Source organism: Pleurodeles waltl, chromosome 7 (assembly GCF_031143425.1).
Source record: "Pleurodeles waltl isolate 20211129_DDA chromosome 7, aPleWal1.hap1.20221129, whole genome shotgun sequence".
In the NCBI taxonomy this organism is placed as follows: Eukaryota; Metazoa; Chordata; class Amphibia; order Caudata; family Salamandridae; genus Pleurodeles; species Pleurodeles waltl.
This window is the reverse complement of record NC_090446.1, coordinates 1,182,210,014-1,182,231,771: the sequence shown is the minus strand read 5'-3', so window position 1 is coordinate 1,182,231,771 and position 21,758 is coordinate 1,182,210,014.

Sequence of the window (21,758 nt, the reverse complement as noted above, 5' to 3'; positions counted from 1 at the left end):
TAGCATATGTAGTAGGAGAGTTAAGTCAGAGGAAAACTCTCCCAGAAGCAGACGAGTGGGACGATCAGTTGAGACATAGTACGTTTCCTGAAGCAGCTGATGAAGGAGTTGAAGGAGTTGAGTTAGATCAAAGTCACGCCGATTTGACTCCTCCGGATTTGGCAGATGGTGCAGGTACATCAAGTCTATGTATAAATCCTGCAGAAGAAGTAAGTCCAGTTTCGCAAGAGACACTGTCGCAAATTAGTTAAAAAGATCCAAATGTACAGCAGACAATCAGTGAAGAGCCAGACACAACAAAATTGCTTTAGGAATGGTGTGCATGTTAGTGTGCTTATTAATAATTGTAAGTATGACTGTTCATCACACACCTGAGAATACTTATATTAATCCAGCCGAAACCACTACAACACTTTCAGAGATAGGGAAGTTTAACAGGGATGAGAGATACTTGCACGTAGACAAATCACAAGGAGATCTTTCGTCTAACATTTTCTATCACTTGCTGTATGAGTATGTTGAAACAATGGATGCGAGAGAGTGTTATGTGTGTACGCAAATTACTTCTTCTGTCCAGAATGAATTAACTATCATAGTCTTCCTTTAATGTATGGCATTAGTTGCAGTCTTTTATTAACAAGATTCTATAACAAGGAATACATTCACTATTTCTGTTCTAACGTAGATTTAGCGTTTTCCTATATTCCACTTCACCCACACTTGAGTAAAATGGCCAAAGAAAAGAAAATATATATAGTGGGAGGTTTCTTTGAGCCAATGCAAACATTTGGGACTGGCTATGCACACAGGAACAATCTGATATGCTTGCTTTCGCCAGTAGAAAAGGCTTTCTTAGATCACACTGACGACAGCAGAAAAGTATTGAAGGAGAAGATAGAGAAGGGATTTGTGTTGAGGACCCACCAGAATGATTTCCCTTATTCAGAAGTAAAAACTCAAGGAAAGCTTGCTTTAGATGCCCTACATGTAGGAAAGCTGTGTATATTTAGACAACAGTTGAAGACTGATACTAAGTTTGTTGGAACGAGTGAGTGCAGACATGTATTCCTTTTTAATAATACATGGGACTTTATGCTTAGTGGTCAGGATCCAGCTGTTCCCGCTGTTTACTATATTTATGGGAAAAATGCCTATTATCGTCTTCCTAAAGGATGGCATGGGACTTGTTACCTGGGACTTGTATCCCCAAAGATATATCAAGTTGACAAAAAAGATGACAAACTAAATTTGAAGGAAATCCCGAAACCAAGATCAAAAAGGGATAGTACTTCTGGGATGATTATTATAGATATATTTGGAGCAATAATTCCCTCTGTGGGAGTAGTTCTTAATTCCTTAAAGATTTGAAAGTTGTCTACTATTGTGGATAACATGTTGACAAAAATTACTGGAGCTGAAACATTGATAAATACTGAAATGACCACGGTACGAACGATGGTTCTTCAGAATCGCCTTGCGTTAGACAGGAAGGCGTAGTCTGTAAATTTTTAAAATTTGGACATTGCTCTACATATATACCTGACAATAGTAAGGGGATTGGGAATTTTACTAAGAACCTGACAAATATAGGTACTGACATAAAAGATCTGAAGGAACCTGGGGTTTGGGAGAAAACTGAAAAAAGTATTACAAATGTGAAAAATTAGCTAAGCAATCTTCGAAAGGGAGTCCTAGGGAAAATACTGACTGCATTCTTGATTACGATTACATGTGTCATCTGTGCATCAGGATCTTATTATCTTTTCAAAATGATTAAAAGAAGATGGGTGTGAAATGATCTGAGAAGGGAGGAGAAACAACTTGAAAAAATGAGAAGCAAATATTATCACGATTTGAGACTTAACTACAGAAAGATGAATAAAAGAAATGATAGAGATTTTAGAGAAACTTAATTTTAAACTCATGAGAATTAATACAAGTATTAATTGATGTAACTTTGTGCTGACATATTTAGTCACCAGAGGAGGGATGGAGAGAGCGTAATTTAGTGTTGACTAATTGTGTGATTAATAAACTAGACTAATGTATGTTTAAACAGTGCACAAATGATTAATGATTAATGAAATTAAAATATTTTAGTTTAGAACTTGTGAAATGTTTACACTGCACATTTTAAAGGCGTGTTTTCTTTCAGCTGAAACCCATGTTGGGTCAGAGTTTGACATGTAGAGAAAGGTTTAGAATTTATGATGTGAAGGGAAGAGGTTATCTCATTCTTTCCCAGAGCTTCGCACAGCACACGAGAAATGTTTTGTAGCTGCAACATATTTGTAACTTTTGTAGCTGATAGTGTACGGGGAAAGAACACTGCCTTTCAGTTTGCATTTTGGGAACATGAGAAGCAGTTGGTGAAAATCTCTCCATATGAACAGGAGCCTGGAAGATGCCACATAAGAAAGCTGTTGCATTATGAAACTTATTTGACTTTTCATTGGTTCTTTCCTAGACACCTTAGTAATTGTCCAACGGCAGACAACCTAGATATTTTCTGAAACTTAAAAAAAAACCTCGATGAGGAGTTCACTTTAGTTTTTCTTTTCAGTTAGATTCAGTCAGTCTCTCTCACTTTGGGGGTCATTCTGACCTCGGCGGTAAAAGCCGCTTACCGCCGGTCAGAAGGCCGCCACAACACTGCCGCGGTCGCGGTAAACCGCCACGGTCATTCTGACCCTCAAGAGGCAAACCGCCAAAAACCCAACATCAACAAAAGTCTGCCACACCAACGGCCAGCGTTAAACTGGCGAAGACCAAACCTCCACCGTCACGCCAACAGAAAAACGCCCATGCCATTACGACCCACGAATCCACGCGGCGGTCTTTCAACCGCGGTATTCCATTGGCGGTACACACCGCCCCGCTCCAAATACACACACACTTACAAAACACAGCCACATTGGACAATTTGAAATACACACACCCGAGACACATACGCACAACACTCCCACACACCCAATTAACTATAAAACACACCCCCACATCACCCACAAACCCCTACGACCACTAATCAGAGAAGAAGCCCAGCGAGAGACAGCACAGAATAGAGAACACCATCACACAGAGGCACACTACACCATCACCCACACAACAACCACGCACAAAACACCACACACCACTACACTCACCACACTCATCACCGCAAACACCACCCGACACCTCATCCACCCCACCCCATGGCACCCCAAAGACACCCCAGGTTCTCAGACGCAGAACTCAGGGTCATGGTGGAGGAAATAGTTCGGGTAGAGCCCCAGCTCTTCGGGACACAGGTGCAGCACACCACCATTGCCAGGAAGATGGAGCTATGGCAAAGAATAGTGGACAGGGTTAACGGTGTGGGACAGCATCCACGAAATCGGGACGACATCAGGAAGCGGTGGAACGACCTACGGGGGAAGGTGCGTTCCATGGTATCCAGGCACAACATTGCGGTGCAGCGGACTGGCGGCGGACCCCCACCTCAACCCCCAGAATTTACAACATGTAAGGAACAGGTCTTGAACATCCTGCATCCTGAGGGCCTCGCAGGAGTAGGCGGAGGAATGGACTCTGGTAAGTCAAATCTCCACTTCTTCATCCCCCCCACCCCACCAGCATGCCAACTCATACCCCACCCTCCCCCCACCACCATCACACATCCTCTTTGCTAATGTCTCAACATCACAACCCACCCATCCCAACACCAAACCCTGCATGCCACCACAAACCATCGACAGCCATCACCTAAGCATGCCCACTGCACATACCCATCTCCCCCACAAACCGCCGTCCCAACAGCCTCCACAAAGGAATGCCAGCACTGGGGTACACGGGCACCCACCCATTTCATGAAATGGCACACACAGAAGCAATAACCATACTCTTATACCCCTGCAGGACCCGAACGCCACCACACCGCCCAGGAGGGTCCAGAAATGTCCAGAAATGTCCATCCCACCCCCAGTGATGACAGCAGCTCTGTCTCCCTGGACCCAGATGACCAGCTCGGCCCATCGGGGACCTCGGGACAGTCGGTTCCCCTCACACAGCCAGAGGCTACATCAGACCTACCCCCCTCTGGGAACACCAGCACAGCACCCACCCAGCGGGCCCATGCCTCTATCTCCAGGACACGTCAATCAGCGGTGTGTCCACCACTACAGGGCACCCAGGTTAACCCACCACCCCAACAACAACAGGGACCTGGGGGCAGTGGTAGTGGGCATACGGTCCAGGGGACAGAGGCCCAGGGAAACAGGGGAACTGGGAGGGCTGCTGTGCGACAGGGGGGGGACAGGCCCAGGGAACCCACTCTCCACGAGGCCCTCTCCTCCATCATGGGAGCATACCACCACTTCCAGGAGACGATGGCGACGGTCCTGGCCAGGTTCCAGGAGATTCAGGTACTGCAGGAGGAACAGTTTATGGGGTTCAGGGAAGAACTGAGAAACATTAGTTCCGCAATGGGCACCATCGTTGTGGCTCTCAACCAGATTGTCACCACATTGCGGGACCATGTGGCCCCTGTCACTAGCATGGACCAGGAACAGCCTACCACCTCCGCCGGCGCTAGTGGACAGGAGGCCCCGACACAGCAACAACCTGCCACCAGAACCCCACCTCCTGCAGAAGAAGAACAACCCCGCAAGCGGGGCCTGAGATCTAGGAAGAAGACAGAGTAGGATGCCAAGACCTCCGCCAGGAAAGGATACCCCCTGATGTCATCCCACTGTCCCACATTGTCACCCTGTCCAACCTTAAACTGCCCCTGCTCCACCTTCCACAGGCATATGGACAATGCACCTGTGAGACTGAAAATCTGGACTCTGCCATGGACATTCCTCCACCATCACCCATCACCGATTTTCAACCATGTCCCAAAATTGTGCACTTTAATAAACACACTTATTGCACACAAATAATCTGGAGTCTGCCTGTATTTTTGAAAATATGTATTAGACATAAACGTGTAAAAATGACCAGTTACATTGTGATGACAACATACCACTGTCACACAGCTGTAGTCCATGGGCAAACAAAGCAGAGGTCACGCAGTGGGGCCCACAGCTCTGAAATTGAAGGGAAAGTCACAACTCTGTTAGCATACACGGGGTGAAAAGGACAGACAGTAGAGAGGCAGGAGACTGTAAGTAAATGTAAAATGCCGGTGTTGATTCTTACCTGTGTGTTATTGAAAATACTGTTGTATCACTGTGTCCCTGTTGTCTGTGTCGTCCTCTTCGTCTTCCTCCTCTTCACTCTCCGCAGGCTCCACAGCTGCTTCAACACCACCATCTGGACCATCCTCCTGCAGAAAAGGCACCTGGCATCGCAAAGCCAGGTTGTGAAGCATACAGCAGGCCACGATGATCTGGCACACCTTCTTTGGTGAGTACATTAGGGATCCACCTGTCATATGCAGGCACCTAAACCTGGCCTTCAGGAGGCCGAAGGTGCGTTCGATCACCCTCCTAGTACGCCCATGGGCCTCATTGTAGCGTTCCTCTGCCCTTGTCCTGGGATTCCTCACTGGGGTCAGTAACCACGACAGGTTGGGGTAACCTGAGTCACCAATTAGCCACACACGGTGTCTCCGTAGTTGTTCCATCACATAAGGGATGCTGCTATTTCGCATGATGTACGCGTCATGCACTGACCCAGGGAACTTGGCATTTACATGGGAGATGTACTGGTCAGCCAAACAGACCACCTGGACATTCATGGAATTATAACTTTTTCTGTTCCTGTACACCTGTTCACTTTCACTGGGGGGGACCAAAGCCACATGTGTCCCATCAATGGCACCAATGATGTTGGGAATATGTCCAAGGGCATAGAAATCACCCTTCACTGTAGGCAAATCCCCCACCTCAGGGAAAACGATGTATCTTTGCATGTGTTTGAGCAGGGCAGACAACACTCTGGACAACACCTTTGAAAACATAGGCTGAGACATCCCTGATGAAATGGTCACTGTTGTTTGAAATGACCCACTTGCTAAGAAATGGAGTACTGACAGAACCTGCACTAGAGGGGGGATCCCTGTGGGTTGGCGGATGGGTGACATCAGGTCTGGCTCCAAATGGGCACAGAGTTCCTGTATAGTGGCTCGGTCAAGCCTGTATGTCAGAATGACATGTCGTTCCTCCATTGTCGACAGATCCACCAGCGGTCTGTACACGGGAACATTCCTCCATCTCCTCGCAAGTCCCAGCGGACGGTGCCTAGGAAGGACAACAGCGAGCACAGAGTCAATCAACCCACAGGTAAGTTCCCACAGCTTGCACAGTACACAATTCTCTATGCATTGAATGGCTTGTATGAGTGTTGAGGAAAGGCCTAGGCATGTGTGACGCAGTAGAAATTAAGCCATGTGGGCCCTTGAAATGGCGGCTGCCTGACCTGTGAAGTGCGACAATGGGATGTGAGGTCAATGCGCTGGCGTGGCACACCCTGGCGGTAGGCGGACGAAGACCGCGGCGCAAAGCCGCATTGGTTAACATTGAACCCTATGGGTTTCAGGAGCCAATGACGAAGTGCGCCTGCGGTCGCGGGACGCACCGCTGCGGTACGCACCGCCGCGGACGTGACCGCCATTTTCTCTCTGCTTAATCACTCAAGACCTGATAATCCACAGGAGAGGACCTATACTGCAAAAGCTGCTGTGAGCTGGAAGAAACAATGGCTGCTGCGACTGGGGAAAGGGCCCCTGCCTTCACTTCTGAAGAATTGGAGAAACTCGTGGATGGGGTCCTCCCCCAGTATGCGCTACTCTACGGTCCTCCAGACCAACAGGTAAGTACACTGGGACCATGCTTTGGGGGCAATGCCTGGGTTGAGTCCGGTGGATGAAAGATGGTGGGGAGGGGAGCGATTGAGGCATGCATCAAAGGACGGATGAGAGCATGTGCCACATGGCAAGGGTGGGGTTGGGGGGCCACTCACATCGAGCATTCAGAAAATCCAAATAATGTTATTTCTCCCCCTGTACATGTCACATAGGTCAGCGCCCATCAGAAAATCGAAATTTGGCGTGCCATCGCCAAGGACGTCCGGACCCTGGGGGTCCACAACAGACGGGGCACCCACTGCCGCAAGAGGTGGGAGGACATCCGCCGCGGGAGCAGGAAGACCGCGGCGGCTCTGCTGGGGATGGCCTCCCAACGTAGGAGGGGTGCCACTCGTCAATTGACCCCCCTGATGTCTCGGATCCTGGCGGTGGCCTACCCAGATTTGGATGGGCGCGTGATGACATCACAGCAGACACAAGGGGGTGAGTACCAGCACATTCTGCAATCTTAGCGAGCAGTGGAGGTGTCTGGGTGGGGGAGGAGGGCTGTGGGTATCCCTAGGCCAGGGCGATTTCTCTAGGCTAGGCCCATCCGTAAGGCATGGCCCTGTGCCCCCGCCCCACCTCTGTAGGGTGCCAAGTACAGCTATCCATGGCCCTGTGTCACCTATGTGTGCAGTTGTCGTCCATAGGCTTGTAGGCCAAGTCCCAATGATTGAGTAGTGTACCCTAAGTGTGCGGCGTAGTGCAGGGGGCTTCTGTGTCTGTCCTCTCCGCCAACTGTGTTGCCAATGCATGCACTCAACATGTCTTTATTTTCTCCCCCCCCCTTTTTTGTGGTCTTCCTGTTCATGGGTGCATTAGCATCATCAGGCGGAGGAGAAGTGGCATCGGAGCATGAGGGAGCTGCATCTCACATGGCCCTGGAGGGCCATGCAACCGACTCTGAGTTCACCAGTGAGACGGAGGGCGAGGGGAGCTCCACAACGGGGACACATGGAGACATCAGCGACACAGACACGTCCTCGGAAGGGAGCTCCCTTGTGGTGGCGGCAACATCCGTGGCCACCTCAACAACAGGTACAGCCGCCACCCTGCGCACCAGCTCCGCCCTCCAAGCAGCCCCTCAGCGTTCGCCCCGTGCCCGCTCACCCAGGAAGGCGGGCATCTCCTTCGCCCCAGGTACCTCAGGCCCTGCCCCAGTTACCCCTGCTGCCCTCAGTGAGGAGGTCATTGACCTCCTCAGGGTGCTCATTGTTGGGCAGTCTACCCTTTTGAATGCCATCCAGGGGGTAGAAAGGGAGGTACACCGGAGCAATGCATACCTGGAGGGCATTCATTCGGGTCAGGCTGCCCATCAACGATCGTTCAACGCTCTGGCCTCAGCACTGACGGCAGCCATTGTCCCTGTCTCCTGCCTCCCTCCTCCAACTTCTTCCACCCAGTCCCATTCCCCTGTTCCTCTGCCTATCCCAGACACACCTACAGACCAGCCTGCACACACCTCAACACCCAAGGGCAGCTCATCCAGACATAAGCACCACAAATCACACAAGCATTCACACATGCAACAGCCACATGCAGACATACCAACAGCCACTGCCTCCTCTGTGTCCCCCTCCTCCTCGTCTCCCTCCTCCCTCCCTGTCACGTCTCCACTCACACTTGCATGTACAACATCATCAGGCACTACGTCCATCACCAGCACACCCACCAGAACACTCCGCACACGTGCAGTCACCACCCCCACTGCCATTTACACGTCCCCTGTGTCCTCTCCCAGTGTGTCTGTCACCCGCTCTTCCAAACCACACAAACGCAGGCAGCCACCCACCCAACAGCCATCCACCTCACGACAGCCTCCGTCACAAGCACCTGCACCCAAAGACACCAGACTTGACTCTCCTACAACCACATCCTCTTCCTCCACACCCATACCCACTGCACCTACCCTTCCCACTGCTCCTAAAAAGTTTTTCCTCTCCAAAATTAACCTCTTTCCATCACCTGACCCACCCCCTCCATCTCATAAGAGTCCAATCTGCACCTCAGCCACCACCACCCCTGGACCTACAAGGACCATAGTACAGGGATATTGGAGTCCACCACCTTCAAGGGCAGCTACATCGGCCAGCAGTAAAGGGACAGCCAGCCCACCCCCTGGGAAAAAAAACAAAAAAGGCAAGGCCCGACGCGAGAGGCCAGAGATGGCAGCCTCCAAAGGCACTACCCTGGCACCGTCAGGAAGTGGGGTGCCACCTGGCACACCTACAAAGGGAGGCAAGGGCCACAGAGACTCACGGAAGGATGGCAAGGGCAGCACAGCCGACAAGTCCGGCAGCAGGCGAGCTGCCCAGGAGGGCCCCACCAGCCCCATTCCGGGTGTGAAGGAGGACACCGACGGGCCCGGGACTCCAGCACAGGAGGGCCCCGCAAGCGACAAGTCAGATGGCGAGTGAACTCCAGAGATTGGCCGGATATGGTGCCCTGGAGACACATGTGAAGAACCGCTGAACAGGGCCCTTCAAGACAAGCACCGCTGAACAGGGCCCTTCAAGACAAGCACCGCTGAACAGGGCCCTTCAAGACAAGCACCGCTGAACAGGCCACTGCCGTGTCAAGAACCGCTGAACAGGGCCCTTCAAGACAAGCACCGCTGAACAGGGCCCTTCAAGACAAGCACTGCTGAACAGGCCACCGCCGTGTCAAGAACCGCAGGACAGGGCCCTTCAAGACAAGCACCGCTGAACAGGGCCCTTCAAGACAAGCACAGCTGAACAGGCAACCGCCGTGTCAAGAACCGCTGAACAGGGCCCTTCAAGACAAGCACCGCTGAACAGGGCCCTTCAAGACAAGCACCGCTGAAAAGGCCACCGCCGTGTCAAGAACCGCTGAACAGGGCCCTTCAAGATAAGCACCGCTCCGCTGGGCCCTTCATCTCAAGCACCGCTCCGCTGGGCACCGCCGTCTCAAGCACCGCTGCGCTGGGCCCTTCATCTCAAGCACCGCTCCGCTGGGCCCTTCATCTCAAGCACCGCTGCGCTGGGCACCGCCGTCTCAAGCACCACTCCGCTGGGTCCTTCATCTCAAGCACCGCTCCGCTGGGCCCTTCATCTCAAGCACCGCTCCGCTGGGCCCTTCATCTCAAGTACCGCTGCGCTGGGCCCTTCATCTCAAGCACCGCTGCGCTGGGCACCGCCGTCTCAAGCACCGCTCCGCTGGGCCCTTCATCTCAAGCACCGCTCCGCTGGGCCCTTCATCTCAAGCACCGCTCCGCTGGGCCCTTCATCTCAAGCACCGCTGCGCTGGGCCCTTCATCTCAAGCACCGCTCCTCTGGGCACCGCCGTCTCAAGCACCGCTGAACAGGGCCCTTCAAGACAAGCACCGCTGCGCTGGGCCCTTCATCTCAAGCACCGCTCCGCTGGGCACCGCCGTCTCAAGCACCGCTCCGCTGGGCCCTTCATCTCAAGAACCACTCCGCTGGGCCCTTCATCTCAAGCACCGCTGCGCTGGGCCCTTCATCTCAAGCACCGCTCCGCTGGGCACCGCCGTCTCAAGCACCGCTCCGCTGGGCCCTTCATCTCAAGCACCGCTCCGCTGGGCACCGCCGTCTCAAGCACCGCTCCGCTGGGCCCTTCATCTCAAGCACCGCTCCGCTGGGCCCTTCATCTCAAGCACCGTTCCGCTGGGCCCTTCATCTCAAGCACCGCTCCGCTGGGTCCTTCATCTCAAGCACCGCTCCGCTGGGCCCTTCATCTCAAGCTCCGCTGGGCCCTTCATCTCAAGTACCGCTGCGCTGGGCCCTTCATCTCAAGCACCGTTGCTCTGGGCACCGCCGTCTCAAGCACCGCTCCGCTGGGCCCTTCATCTCAAGCACCGCTCCGCTGGGCCCTTCATCTCAAGCACCGCTGCGCTGGGCCCTTCATCTCAATCACCGCTCCTCTGGGCACCGCCGTCTCAAGCACCGCTCCTCTGGGCACCGCCGTCTCAAGCACCGCTGAACAGGGCCCTTCAAGACAAGCACCGCTGCGCTGGGCCCTTCATCTCAAGCACCGCTCTGCTGGGCACCGCCGTCTCAAGCACCGCTCCTCTGGGCCCTTCATCTCAAGCACCGCTCCGCTGGGCCCTTCATCTCAAGCACCGCTGCGCTGGGCCCTTCATCTCAAGCACCGCTCCGCTGGGCACCGCTGTCTCAAGCACCGCTCCGCTGGGCCCTTCATCTCAAGCACCGCTCCGCTGGGCCCTTCATCTCAAGCACCGCTGCACTGGGCACCGCCGTCTCAAGCACCACTCCGCTGGGCCCTTCATCTCAAGCACCGCTCCGCTGGGCACCGCCGTCTCAAGCACCGCTGAACAGGGCCCTTCAAGACAAGCACCGCTGCGCTGGGCCCTTCATCTCAAGCACCGCTCCGCTGGGCACCGCCGTCTCAAGCACCGCTCCGCTGGGCCCTTCATCTCAACCACCGCTCCGCTGGGCCCTTCATCTCAAGCACCGCTGCGCTGGGCACCGCCGCCTCAAGCACCGCTCCGCTGGGCCCTTCATCTCAAGCACCGCTCCGCTGGGCCCTTCATCTCAAGCACCGCTCCGCTGGGCCCTTCATCTCAAGCACCGCTACGCTGGGCCCTTCATCTCAAGCACCGCTGCGCTGGGCACCGCCGTCTAGCACCGCTCCGCTGGGCCCTTCGTCTCAAGCACCGCTCCGCTGGGCCCTTCATCTCAAGCTCCGCTCCGCTGGGCCCTTCATCTCAAGCACCGCTGCGCTGGGCCCTTCATCTCAAGCACCGCTCCGCTGGGCACCGCCGTCTCAAGCACCGCTGAACAGGGCCCTTCAAGACAAGTACCGTGCGCTGGGCCCTTCATCTCAAGCACCGCTCCGCTGGGCACCGCCGTCTCAAGCACCGCTCCGCTGGGCCCTTCATCTCAAGCACCGCTCCGCTGGGCCCTTCATCTCAAGCACCGCTGTGCTGGGCCCTTCATCTCAAGCACCGCTCTGCTGGGCACCGCGTCTCAAGCACCGCTGAACAGGGCCCTTCAAGACAAGCACCGCTGCGCTGGGCCCTTCATCTCAAGCACCGCTCCGCTGGGCACCGGCGTCTAAAGCACCGCTGCGCTGGGCCCTTCACCTCAAGCACCGCTGCGCTGGGCACCGCCGTCTCAAGCACCGCTCCGCTGGGCCCTTCCTCTCAAGCACCACTCCGATGGGCCCTTCATCTCAAGCACCGCTCCGCTGGGCCCTTCATCTCAAGCACCGCTGCGCTGGGCCCTTCATCTCAAGCACCGTTCCGCTGGGCACCGCCGTCTCAAGCACCGCTGAACAGGGCCCTTCAAGACAAGCACCGCTGCGCTGGGCCCTTCATCTCAAGCACCGCTCCGCTGGGCACCGCCGTCTCAAGCACCGCTCCGCTGGGCCCTTCATCTCAAGCACCGCTCCGCTGGGCCCTTCATCTCAAGCACCGCTGCGCTGGGCCCTTCATCTCAAGCACCGCTCCGCTGGGCACCGCCGTCTCAAGCACCGCTCCGCTGGGCCCTTCATCTCAAGCACCGCTCCGCTGGGCCCTTCATCTCAAGCACCGCTGCGCTGGGCACCGCCGTCTCAAGCACCGCTCCGCTGGGCCCTTCATCTCAAGCACCGCTCTGCTGGGCCCTTCATCTCAAGCACCGCTCCGCTGGGCCCTTCATCTCAAGCACCGCTGCTCTGGGCCCTTCATCTCAAGCACCGCTGCGCTGGGCACCGCCGTCTAGCACCGCTCCGCTGGGCCCTTCATCTCAAGCACCGCTCCGCTGGGCCCTTCATCTCAAGCACCGCTGCGCTGGGCCCTTCATCTCAAGCACCGCTCCGCTGGGCACCGCCGTCTCAAACACCGCTGAACAGGGCCCTTCAAGACAAGTACCGCTGCACTGGGCCCTTCATCTCAAGCACCGCTCCGCTGGGCACCGCCGTCTCAAGCACCGCTCCGCTGGGCCCTTCATCTCAAGCATCGCTCCGCTGGGCCCTTCATCTCAAGCACCGCTGCGCTGGGCCCTTCATCTCAAGCACCGCTCCGCTGGGCACCGCCGTCTCAAGCACCGCTCCGCTGGGCCCTTCATCTCAAGCACCGCTCCGCTGGGCCCTTCATCTCAAGCACCGCTGCGCTGGGCACCGCCGTCTCAAGCACCGCTCCGCTGGGCCCTTCATCTCAAGCACCGCTGCGCTGGGCACCGCCGTCTCAAGCACCGCTCCGCTGGGCCCTTCATCTCAAGCACCGCTCCGCTGGGCCCTTCATCTCAAGCACCGCTGGCCCATTGGCAGAATAGGCAAGGCCGGATCTGTGTCGGGCAGGGCTGCACGATGCACTCTGGGCACCATGCCTCCTCCAGTACCAGCGGAGTCTGTAATCCACTTGAGAGACTGTGGCTTTGCACTCCACAGGATGGCACAGTGGGCAAGCCACCCACTGTAGAGACTTGTGAGACTGTGGCTTTGCACTCCCCAGGATGGCACAGTGGGCAACCCACCCACTGTTGAGACTTGTGAGACTGTGGCTTTGCACTCCCCAGGATGGCACAGTGGCCAATCCACCCACTGTAGAGACTTGTGAGACTGTGGCTTTGCACTCCCCAGGATGGCACAGTGGGCAACCCACCCACTGTAGAGACTTGTGAGACTGTGGCTTTGCACTCCCCAGGATGGCACAGTGGGCAATCCACCCACTGTAGAGACTAGTGAGACTGTGACTTTGCATTCCCCAGGATGGCACAGTGGGCATGGAGGCCCCTCGTGGATCTGGCATTATGGACTCATCTGGCTGAGGTGCCTCCCCTTCCCTTCCCCCTGAGGTGCCTGTAGTTTTTCTATCTGATGCCCCTGCAGTGTTCTCTCCAATGGCTTCGGGTCTCCTGTGTGGGCTTTGCCCATGTGTTGAGGCCCATCGGCCCACGTACAATGACTGTAACCCAATTTGGACCGGACAATTTACATATGCGTATATAGTTATAGATGTATGAAAAAAATGTTTTACCTAGCCTTACAATATATTTTGCATTTCATGATCATTTTGTTTTGTCTTTGCATTCTTCCGGGGGGTTTGGGGGGTGTCACTCTGAGTTGTTGCTCTGCATTGATGTGTAGGTAGTTGTGGGTGAGGGTGGGTGTGTCGCGTATGTGTGTGCCCGTAATCTTTTCTCCTCCCCCCTCCCCTGTGTCGTAGGTGCAGTACTCACCGTTGTCTCCTGCGGCGGCGTTCGTGCTCCTGGAAGAGGAGCAGGTAGACAATAGCTGGTAGGATGTGTAATTCGGGTTCCATGCTGTCCACATTCCTCGTGGAGTGTGTAGAGGTGAGCGTTTTCCTGTTTGTAGTCTGTTTCCGCCGTGTTTTTATCGGCGGGGCTCCCGCCCCGGAAAAGGTGGCGGATTGGTGAGTTGTGATAGGGTGCTCGGTACATTGTCTCCCGCCTGTCTGTTGGCAGTGACCGCCGCGCTGTTTGTTTGTCCCGCCGTGGCGGTCGGAGTGTTAAAGTGGCGGTCTCTGTTGGCGGTTTACGCCAGGGTCAGAATTCCATTTTTTGCACCGCCTGCCTGTTGACGGTTTTGCCGCCGCTTTAACACCGACCGCCAGGGTTGGAATGACCCCCTTTGTCTCTTGCCCAGCCTTACTAGCTCATGCTCAGTTTTCTATTCAGTTGCACTTTAGATTCTCTGTTCTTTCATATTTCAGATGCTTTACATTTCTTTGCAGTCTTTTCTGTTCTTGATGCTTAACCTTAGCTACTGCCTTTGATGGTTCAGGTACTTTTAGCCCACGTTTTACTGAACCATTCCCTTATGTCACTGCCCATTTGAAGCTGACGATGAAGATGCTCTGCTGAAGAAAACCCTCGCTGCTTGCTGAAACCCAATTAAGGAAAGGCATATTAACAAAGGTGTATCTGTTTTTCTTGCAGGTTTTGATGTTTTTACAAACCGCTGATTTTTTGTTAGCACCATATCCAAATGTTTTCCAAATTATATTTTGGCCTTATTTTTTTCCTTTCTGCATGAAGCTCAACATGCACAATCTGATTAGTGTATTAGAATAGGGTGCCATACATCCTAAACTTGACTGTTGTTTGAAAATGATTGTTGTTAATTCATCTGCCATAACTCAATGTATGCTGTTTCAATTATTCATTTGGTATTGTTGTTATTCTGTCATATTGTTCCATGCTTGATTTATGTGATCTTAACATTGTTAATCTAGGAAAATACATGTTTAAACTTTACTAAATTGGTATGGTGATTCGTGGCCATATAGGTCATGGTTCAAATTACTGACTCCCTGAGGGGTCATGGCTTGGCCTGCCTACAAAATGGCCATCACGCTTTGCAGGGCAGGGGCATTAATCCAACATTAATCCTGTTGGATTGGCTGCCCGAATCGACATTCCTCCATTATTGAGGTACTGACAGCCTTGAGGAGCTGCGAAGACAGAAAATGGAGCTGGCTCAGTGGTGTGGGCCGCGCTGAGTTCACGCGGCCAACTGGAGAGGTGATAGGCCTGGTATATGTTCGCGCAGGCCGTGGCGGTGCTTCTCCCTCTCGGACAGGTGGGCTCTGTGGACGATGTGGTAGTTTGGGGCTGTTCCCCTCACTCCTTCTTTCTGTGCCGTCAGGCCGTGGGCCCGTGGGTTCAGTGACTGTTGGGTGGCAGGCTGTGTGGTTGGCATGCTGCATGCCTGGCCCTGGAGGCGGTGGGTGCCGGCTGCGGAGGTTGGTTTCCCTTTTTGGGCCGAGGAGGACGTTTGACAGCCCCCGGCAGCTGGGTCGATTGGGCCGCGCAGTGCTCCCCCGCTTTGGTGGCCTGAGGGGCCTGTTTGGCAGCAGTGGTTGGCCTTGTCACCCCCTGAACGGGTTCATGGCTGTGCTTGGGGCTGCATCTGACGGGGGGCCCTGATTTAACGTGTTGTGGCCCACCCCTACTCCGGTCTTTTTGAGGTGATTGGGGCTGGGCGGCTTGTTGGTCTGCGGGTTTGCCGTGGTCCCTTGTTGCCCTTGCTGCCTGGAGGTTTTTTTTGGGAGGGAAAGGTGTGTGGCAGTTGCCTGGCCCCTTTCTATCTTTTTTTCTGGTCCTTCCTGGAAGGGCTGTGTGTGGTCACTCTCTGAGGTTGTGCAAGAGAGCTGAGTGCCCCCCCCAATTTGCTTGCGGCGGGGTGGTGGCTGGGTCCTTGCTGGGTGCTTTTGCAAACTTTTTCTTTATTGTCGCGTTTTCTCCCCTGCTTCCTTTTTTTTCTTTCTTTTCTTTCCTCTCTCCCTACGACGATGGGGAAGACTTACCAGAGGCAATCTAAACTTACCTTTGATGGGAAGAAGTGGGTTCAGGCCAGCCGGTCCGTGGAGGATTTGCTAAAGGAGGAGGACAATCCGGTGACTTGGCCAGCATTGATGCCCCACTAGATCACCTGACTGAACAAATGGATAATTTAAAGGAATGGGTGGATGGCCATGATACCCACCTAGAGCAGGTGGAATCTCATACTTCTGATTTGGAGGATGATCTGCGCTGAGATGAGGTGAAATTACTACAAATGGAATAGGTGTTGGAGGTAATATGTAACAAGAACAAGGACCTTGAAGCTTGCTCCCGCCACAATAATTTTTGTATTCTGGGCCTCTCGGAGTCAACGGCTATGGAGCACATGGAAGATTATGTGGATATGAGGTTGTCAGTACTTTTCCCTGGTGAGCTAGCTCAGGTGTTAGTGGTGGAGAGAGCCCTCAGATCTTTGGGACCGAGGCTGCCACCTGAGACGCCGGGGCGCCCAATCATTGTGCGCTTGTTGAACTATAGAGATAGAGACACAATACTGTTATAGTGTTGAATGCGTTGGAACAGATGGTTGGGCTCACATTACCGGGATCTCTAATGTTTGCGCTCTTGGCTTATATTAAGGAGATTCCCCCTGAGAACAGGAGACTGGTGGGGTTGCTTCTAGTGCTGCGAAACGCAGAGTTGCAATGTGCTAGGGTAGAATGCTGGCCCCTTGCTGGGGGGATTGGCTGCGGGATGCTATGTACTGTCAGGAGCAGTTGGCGGCCTATTGAGAGTTGCCCAATGCCTGTCCAAGGGATGTGTGGTCCCCTTTGCAGACCTTCCTTGAATGCGGGCAGCAGCATGGTGCGTAGTTGACTAGTGTTTGGCGTTGTTCGCCTTGGTGGCCCCCCTTTCCTCTCCACCCTCTCCCTCTCCATTGCCATGTGATTACGCTTGATTGGTCCGGTTTGGCTGTGATAGATGTGAGGACTTCTTCCCACTTCTTTTCCTTTCCTCCTTTGTTCTCTAACTATTCTTTTCTCTTCCTTTGTTTTCCGATACAGATGGGGTATGAACACTTGGGCTAGTTTGCCTATATTGGTACAGCTAAGGTGTTGTTGGTATTTCCTGTTTTCGGGCAGGCTATTTCTGCTCCTCCGATTTTACCATTCCTATGTTCTTCTGCCTTGGCTTCTGGACATTTTGCCAGATGCATCAGTGTTGTTACTTGTATTGGGTTATACCATTTTGAAAATGCAATAAAAAAAATAAAAAAAATAAACTGACTCCCTATCTGATTTTGTGATATTATTGATTGAAATGTTTATTGATGAGTTATTTTGAGACCATACCCTTTCTTACTGTCAAAGTCCAAAGCTCCATGCAACCTCCCCCAACGTGTCCCCTTATAAAATAAAATATCAAAAGAAATATAAGGTATCCCAGCATAATTCAATTGCAACTATCAACGGAGGCATTGATCCACAGTGCTACATGATGCAGGCCAAATGTCCTGGTCCTAGTCTTTTGCTGAATCAGTAATGACGTTCGCTACATTTTTACACAATGATAACAGGTCAAGATGTCTCTGTTTGCCTTTAAGTCCTTTAAAAAGCTCAACGCTTGGGAGATTGCTGTGAGAAAAGCGTGACGGATAGGACAAGTACCCAGAACTACTGCTGAATGGTTTGCTTTCTGACATCAGAACGTTAACCAGTTTAACCCAAATAATTACTTTGGATTATGTTGTTGTCAATGAAGGTTGACAATATGGAGAGAAGACAGCAACTCTGTGAACTGCGACTCTATGAGCTGCTGTCAGCACTGCCTCGAATTCCATGTCAACATGGGTCTGTTAACAGAGCAGGAGGCATTTTTTAGCAGACGACCATGTTAATCCATCTGCCTTGTATGCAGACCTCCCTCTTAGCCTGCCCTAACATACTATAAGTTGTAGAAATAAACGCATCGCATGAAAAGGGAAATAGCACTTGTGGACAGAAGCACCTTTACTGCCGTCCACTAGGGTAATAAAGAAAACATGGCTTTGAACCTACTTTTGTAGCCTGGCTGCTGCAGTTTAAACCTGTAGCCAGATCCTGTAAAATATAACCCTTTTCATAGGGGAAAAACGTTCCTTTTAAACATCAATAAGCCACTACTAAATAGGCCTTATAACCACAAGGTAGGGTGCATGATATTAAGAAGTTGGACACATTGAAATGTGATGTTACCATGTCCCTGCAGTGACAAGCCCTCAAAGGTTATTTTAACTGTAGTAGGCTGTGGCTTCCCTATGAGAAAACTACATTACAGACCAAATATTATATCTGCTATTTGTGCTTTGGGGTCAGCTACAAAAGTGATTCAACCACTATGTTAATGTTTATTGAACAACCATTTTAATGACAAAATTATTTTGTAATACACCACCAAACTCCACAAGACAGATCACCGCTGTATCCGATTCTCCTTCTAGAAATGCAAGACACACCACCACCCACAACGGATCCCCCCCGCAGTTGGAACAAGGTCACCGATGACCAACTTATCGCGACCCTCTCTCGGAACCCACCCATACACACCAACGACACTGATGAAGCCACCCGCAACTTCAGGCAATGGATCGACACCTGTGCCAATACTGTCATCCCAATCAAGAATCCCTCCAACAGACGCACCGACAGAAAGGCCTTCTGGTTTACCGCCGACCTCCACAAATCTAACCAAACCTGACGAAGACTCGAAAGAAAGTGGCGCCAAGATCAGACTCTGGACAACCACACAATCTTAAAAAATGCCCTCCACAGACACCATCAACTCATCTGAGCCGTCAAGAGAACCGCCTTCAAATACCAAATCAACCCCAAAGCACACATCCTACCATCCCAAGACCTCTGTGACTCCCTAGCCTCCTACTTCCATTGCAAGATTACAGACATCCACAACAGGTTCAACACACCGAGATCAACGCTGGCCTATCTCCCTGCTCACCTTCCCGCAAAAGTCATAGAGAAGGCTGTCAACAGACAACTAACCTGCTTTCCCGAGGAGAACTGCACTATGGATCCTTCCCAATCCGGATTCCGCAGCAACCACAGTACTGAAACTACCCTCATCGATATCAGAACCATACTGGACAACAGTGAAACCGGGGCCCTCATCCTGCTGGACCTCTCGGCCGCGTTCAACACCGTCTGCCACCACAACCTATGCTCACGCCTCGGCAATGAAGGAATCTGCAACAGAGCCCTGGACTGTGTCACCTCCTTTCTCACGGCAGAACCCAGGGTGTCCGCCTCCCCCATTCTGCTTAGACGCCACCAAAATCATCTGTGGCGTACCCCAGGATTCATCCCTCAGCCTGACCCTCTTTAACATCTACATTGCCCGCTCTCTAACATGGCCCGATCCCACAACCTCAACATCATCTCATACCCCGATAACACCCAGCTGATCCTCTCCCTCACCAAGGACTCCGCCAAGACCAACCTCCATGAAGGAATGAAGGCCATTACAGAATGGATGAAGAGCAGCTGCCTCAAACTCAATTCTGACAAGATGTAAGTCTTGGGATGACTCCTGATAGCCTGCCACTCTCGGAGCCGCTCCGACTCCCACCGACCACGCCCGCAACCTAGGATTCATTTTGGACTCCACATTATCCATGACCCAGCAAGTCAACGCCATCTCCTCTTCCTGCTTCAACACCATCCGCCTGCTCTGAAAGATTTACAAATGGATACCCACCTAAACCAGAAAAACAGTCACCCAAGCCCTCATAAGCAGCAAACTGGACTACGGTAATGACCTCTGTGCAGGAACCACGGCCAAACTCCAGAAGAGGTTGAAACGCATCCAGAATGCCTCTGCACGCCTCATCCTGGACATCCCCCACCACTGCCGCATCACAGACCACCCAAGAAACCTTCACTGGCTCCCAGTCAACAAGAGAATCACCTTCAAACTCCTCACCCATGCTCACAAAGCACTGCGCAACACCAGACCAGAATACCTCAACAGACGGCTCTCCTTCTACACCCTGACCTGGCGTCTCTGCTCCTCGCCCCACAACCGTCCCATGCATCCGCAGAACTACAACCGGTGGTAGATCATTCTCACACCTCACGGCTAAAACGTGGAACTCTTTTCCCACCCACCTGCACCAGACCAAAGAGACCTCCTTACCTTCAGAAAATTTCTCAAGAGTGGCATCACCTCCCCCTCTCCTCAGCACCTTGAGACCCTCACAGGTCAGTATTGCGCTTTACAAATTTCTGATTGATTGATTAATAAATATTTAAGAAAAATAACTTTTAGGAATTTACCATTTCCTTGCCTGAAGCTTCAGGATGCTAATTGGCATTAGCCTGAAAGCAGCTGTTTGTCAGTGCTTGACTTTAGGGAAGTATGAAAACTGTTCTCAGAGCAGAACAATTAGTTAGGCCTGGCAACTAGATGAGCCGAGTGTGGGCATATTATTCCTATCAGGTCCGGAAGAGCAGCATGGGAGGTTCCAGAAACTTCATTAACTTGTAAAACATAAAGGGAAAGCCTGCCTTTGTTCTTCTTTAGACCCAGGGTAACCAACCAAGCATCAACTCAATGGGAAAGGGAGCTGGAACCAGAACTAATTTGGGATGGCCTTAAAGGAGGGAGCAGCTCATTTCCTTAAGCATACCTTTGTCTGGCACACCCTAAACACAACCTGTCTGGAACATAAACTTCCTCTAAAGACAGAAGGCCTGTGGTTTTTTGGATTTCCCTTAAAAAAGTCCACTATGGGATAGTTTTCAGTAAGGCAAACAGATTGTGTTGTTAAAGTGAGTACAGATGACCTCTGGTTAGGGAATTTCCAGGAGTCACCACGACCCAATGGCTGGTAAAACCATCAAAACACCAGCTCTTCAGAACACTTTTCAGATGGAAGAACAGAAGAAGGACTTCAAATGCTTTTTGAGACCTGTGAGGAGATCTGAAGGGCTGGACCTGCTTCCACATCTACCCAGGAAAAAGAAGTATACTCCAAGGCTCAGTTGGCTGACCTTCTCTGTGGCTACTGGGATACAGCAAGCTTCAAGAGGCCTTTTTCCTGAAGTGATTAGTTGCTACTGGTAGAGAACTGGACCCTGCTGGGGGCCTCTACACGAGTGAGCCCTGGTCACTAAGTGCAGTGTCTGATCGCCTGGGAACCTTAGTGGTAAACAGAAGGACTTTTTCTGAAATTACTGGAAAATGTGGATTTAAAGGAATTTTGGACTAATAGACCTCTGGAGGACCAGGACCACCCATTCAAGTCAATCCATCCAAGTGGTAACCACGCTGGGTAAGAAAATCAGGTTAGTCCTGCTTACAGATTCTCAACGCCAGGAAATCCATTTCAGCGGGCCCCCTGAAAGAAGGTATCTGGCCTTGTGGAACTCATCATCATCAAGTTCCATAAAAGAGAAAGGTAGACATCTTACCAGGTAAAGGCACCATAAGTAAGTGAGAACGTATCTGTCAGCGAAATATGACTTTTACTGCTCTGAGGTTTTCCTGCTACAGCACATTGCTCCAGCAAGACCTTGCTCACTGCCAATTGGACTTCGGAGATTTTTTGCTGTGAACAGCATGTTGCTTTGCTCTGCTGGAGGATATTGACTTCTTTTTTAGATATTATGTCAAAAGGTAAATTTTTTGACTTTAATGAACCCACTTGG